A 5,145-nucleotide genomic window follows, 5' to 3' on the forward strand; every position below is an offset into this window, starting at 1 on the left:
TCTCCAGGATAGGAGCGGAGGCCTCTGGGACCATCAACAGAGAAGAGCCAAGAGCAGCGGGACTCTACCCAGAGAAACAGAGATGCCTGAGATAGCGACAGAGATGATGAAGTGGAGTGATGAAGCGACTGGGGACTTTGGACCCAGAGAGGGAAAGGGACTGTGGGCCGAAAACTGGGGGGAGGAGGGGGAAGCGTAGGGGGCGGGTTTCTGGGATATACCCTTTGAGTGGTTGATGATGCATGGAGGGGATTGGAACCATGGCAATGAGATGATATATGATGGAATGAATGTAAAACTAAAGTTCCCCCATGTAAACTTATCATGTAATTCACAATAAAACATTAAAAAAAAAAAGAGATTCCTGGCCAAGAAAATCAAAATCCTCATTGCCCAAAGGATTAGAATGAAAATTGGTACTAAAATCAAGTACAACTCCAAAAGAAGACATTAGAGAAGAACAAAGCTGGGTCTATAAGCAGTCACACATGTGATGGTACACATACTTTACCTAGGTTCACTAGTGTTCTACCATATCAAGTTTACCCGCATTTGAAATTTCATCAAGATTTGATCAACTGAACATGAACTGGAAAATTTCTGGTTTCTTCCTTTGTTTTTATGCCAAGGTATTAATAGGCTGAGTCCTGGTGTGGCACTGTGGACTAATGAAGACATCCCACTCCCAAATGGAATTATAGCCACAGGCATAGATGTTAGTATTTATAACACATATGGGGGTAGGGGGGGCAGTGGATAACCCAATCCATACCAAGCTTGTCCTGAGGCTCATTCTCTCTCAAAGTGTCTTTTCCCTAACTTTCCCTAACCCTCTGCCCTAGTCAGTCCTCCAAATTAGACAGGAGGGAAATTATGAAAAAAGAAAAATTATACAAAGAAAACAACTCAGAGACAACTGCGATGCCCAGGTTACTCAGGAGAACACAAAAATAATGCTCCTGGCTTTATTTCTTCTAAACTATTTGTAGGTTCTACAGCATCAACAGGGTATTAAGCTCCTGCATTATATATCCAGAGCCTCTGGGTATTACAAACAGTTAAGCTCTCTACTACCAGCAAAAAGGTTGAGGACTCAAACCCTCAAAGAGGTGTCTGTCTTGGAAAACAGTTTTGATGATCTGCTTCCCAAAAGTCACAGCTCTGCAAACTTTATTTAAACAGTTCTATTTGGCACATGTGGAGTCACCATAAGTATCAGCTCCACAGCAACTAACATTGTACATCCAGCAACTTATTTTAGTGCTAAGTACATAAAGGAGTCCTGGTGTGGTGCTGTAGGATCGCACTAGACTGTGAACCACAAGGTCAGCAGTTCAAACCCACCAGCTGCTATTCAGAAACCCTATAAAGGCCACTATGAGTAGAAACTGACGCCACATCACATAACAACATAACTACATGTTCAGAGAATCAAAACATTCCATCTCATTCTTCATAGAGATAAAAATTCCTAGAAGAAAAGCCCCAAATCGTGACATATTCTTGCTATCACTTACAGAAAACAAGAGCTGGAAATAGAAGCAAAGAGAATGGAATTGGCAATAAATTTAAGTTCATAATTAAGAAAATGTTCTGCTTGACTTAACTGAATACTTAGGGTACATAGCTGACAAGTGCCTTTGAGTAGGTTCTGACTCATAGTGTCCAAGTCTATATAGGGTCTCCAAGGAATAGCTGGTGGATTTGCACCACCAACCTTCTAGTCAGCCGTCTAGTGCTGATACTACAGCATCATACCAGGATGCCAAGGTACATGTTGTTGTTACTGCTGTTGTTGAGTGCCCTTGAGTCTGTTCCAACCCATAGCAAACCTGTCTAGGGTTTACAAGGAATGGCTGATGAATTTGAACCGCTGCCCTTTCAGTTCATACCGACTTTGTGGTCGAGTGCTTATCCTACAGCACCACACCAGGACTCCCCAAAGTACATAACAGGATTTAAAATATCTGCTAACTAAATAGAGGAGCCATGTCATTGTTGTTAAGTGCCATCAAGTGGGTTCCGACTCACAGCAACCCTGTATAGGGTTTCCAAGGAGCAGCTTGCGGGTTTGAACTACCGACCTTGTGGTTTGAAGTCAAGTGCTGATAGTACAGTGCCACAGCAGGAGTCCAAAAGAATTATGCTGTTGTCGAATTGGTTCTGACTCATAGTGACCTTGTATAGGGTCCTGAGGAGTGGTTGGTGAGCTTGAACCACCACCCGTGCAGTCGACTGCATTAACCTATAGAACCACACCAGGATTCCAAAGGAACCACTGTTGTTGCTGTTGTTAAGTGCAGTCAAGTAGGGTTCCCACCCAAGGAGACCCTGTATAGGGTTTCCAAGGAACAGTTGGTGAGTTTGAACTGCTGACCTTGCAGTTCAAAACAACTCTGCAGTCCAACCCACAGCGCCACACCAGGACATTAAAGGAATCATGTAACAAACTAATTCTGTGCTAGGGTTTGCATTTTATAAATTTCAAATTTATGCAACCAACAAATTGGTATAATATGGTCATTCTGACCTATATATGCAGTAATGTTAAGAAAGTATTAGGCTTGGACTATGAGGCATCTGAGTATACCCATCTTCCAAGAAACAAATCAAGATTATTTGCCCTAGGAAATACATCAAGAATTTTATACTTTATGCCTTTGGATATAAAAACTTGAGTATTACTGCCTCACTTTACACATCTTATACAAATTCACACAAGAGATAGACTGACAAGAAAGTTCAAGAGCAGCAAGACACAGTCAGTAACCCTAACAAGCTTTGCTGTTCCCTTGGCAATACCTGATTCCAGAACCCCAAAAATAAAAAAGACAACCCTCTCAGAACATTCTAAGATTTCTGACTGGCTTTCAGGTGAGTCCATTCCACATAGTTCTTGCACACCTCAATTTATTTCCTTTAGGAAGAAACTTTTTTTTTTAAGGGGGGGAAAAAAAAAAGGACCAGTCAAGTTAAGATTAAGAAATCCACCTGATGGAAAAATTCAGCTTCTATTTATTTTAGAAAAGGTGGTAGTTATCCTTTCCTCACTCTTTCAACTTCAACAGGAATAAATAATTTACTATTGTGTCAGGTCACAAGTTAGATAAGCAAAGGTTGAGAAAGAAAGGAGTAATTTATGTTGTTTATTTGGAGGAGAATATTGAAAGTGCCATGAACTGCCAAAAGAACCAATAAATTGTTTTGGAAGAAGTGCAGCCAGAGTGCTCCTTGGAGGCCAAGATGGCCAAGTCGCTGGAGAAAGACATCATGTTTGGTACGGTGGAGGGACAGAGAAAGAGAGGAAGACCCCCAACGAGATAGACTGGCCAACTGGCAGCATCGATGGACTCAAGCATGGTAACAGTAGTGAGGTTGGCCCAGGATCGGGCACTGTTTCATTCTGCTGTGCATAAGGTCGCTATGAGTTGGTACTGACTCAGTGGCATCTAACAACAACAACAAAGTGCCCTAGAATCAGTTCCAACTCATAGTGATCCTGTACATGAGGAGCTTGTGGGTTTCAACCACCAACCTTATGATTAGCAGTTCAGTGCTCATCCTACATTGCCACACCATCATCAAATTAATCCCCTATCAGAAAGCAACTCAAAGGAGCCAACCAGTCAGAGAGTCAAGAAAAACAGCACTGACATTAATCAAATGAACTTATGCTATCTTAACAGTGATGATAATGCTGTCATGTGTATCTGCTCAGATCCTGGACCTTTGATCTACAGATCTACATTCATTCAGGTGGTTGGGTTGTGATTGGTCAACACTGAAAGGATGGCTTAAATGAGAAGTTTAAGTAATTTTCAGGACACCAAATGATCTCAGTACCTCTTCTCTCAAAATCTACACTCCTATGGCCAGCTCTTATCCCTAATCAATGCCTTGAAACAGAGTACACACTCCATCACTGTATGCTATAACAGAAATCTCTCAGGCGTATCAATCAGGTGGAAGAAAGAGAAAAATCTGGACACATAACAGAGGGAAACGTTTACCACTCTCCAAGAAGAGAAATAAGAGGGGCGGTATCTTTTAAGGATGGAGTAAGCATAAGATAGCAAAATCATCGATTATAATTAGTTAAGTCTACAGAAGGCAGAACTCTCAGCACCCTAAATCAAACAGGCTTTCCACATGACCTGGACCTTATCCTAGAATCACAAAGGAGGAACAATTCCAGCATCACAAACCCCATTCATAGAGAAATCGTCCCCATTCTGTCTTCTTCCTCCAACTCTTAGAACTTACCCTTCTTCACAAACTCACTTCCTCAATGTTCTGCAATTCAGAAACTGACATACTTAAGAACATTCTAATCAGGACCCAAGAAACAATTTTCATGTCCCAAAACATAGCACAAGTCTTAGCAGCTCTGAGTGAGTAACTGAGTTTGCTTCTCTATGACCCCTGGTGGTGGTGGCTGTGCGCCTTGGAGTTGGTTCCCACTCATAGTGACCCTATACACTACCAAAGCTCCTTCTATGACCTCTAACTCAAGGGGGGGGGGGGCGAATCCAGATAGGGAGACTTAGATGCTCTGAACCGGGGATGTGGATCCATAAATCAACTGCTGAGACTACTTCCAGTTGTCAACATTAAGTTCACACACACACAAAAAAAACAGTCCAGCGAAAGGACTCTCAGACCGCATAGAGGGCAGGATCCAAGCTTGCCCAGAAGGCCTCAGAAAATGAAACCAAATCTGATTAAAATGGACATTTCAAAACAACAAGAGACGCAGCAACAAACGCACAGCTGCCATTTCCCGGCCACTTCCTGTGGGAGGCTGGGGGAGGGGCTGTTTGTGTACAGATGGAGGTGGAAGCTACCCCCCCCATGGTCCCCCCCTTAAGGATGCAAATCCCTCTCTCCAGTAAACCCTACAAAGGAATGGCTGGTATTGACATTACCTTCCCCTTGAAAGGGGGAACACCAAGAAAGGGATGATGCGAGATCATCTTGTCTGCCACGGAAATGGGAATCCCCTCGAAAAGGAATTCCTCTCTATTATATTCCCTTCAGCCTAGCTCCAAATCAGGACGTCTGAGAGCATCAGCTCTATGGATCCCCACATCCCACCCCTGGAATGGAGGATTCTCCTGGGACGCCCGGCACCACCCCAGGAAGGCC

Source organism: Chrysochloris asiatica, unplaced genomic scaffold (assembly GCF_000296735.1).
Source record: "Chrysochloris asiatica unplaced genomic scaffold, ChrAsi1.0 scaffold00033, whole genome shotgun sequence".
NCBI classification, from domain to species: Eukaryota; Metazoa; Chordata; class Mammalia; order Afrosoricida; family Chrysochloridae; genus Chrysochloris; species Chrysochloris asiatica.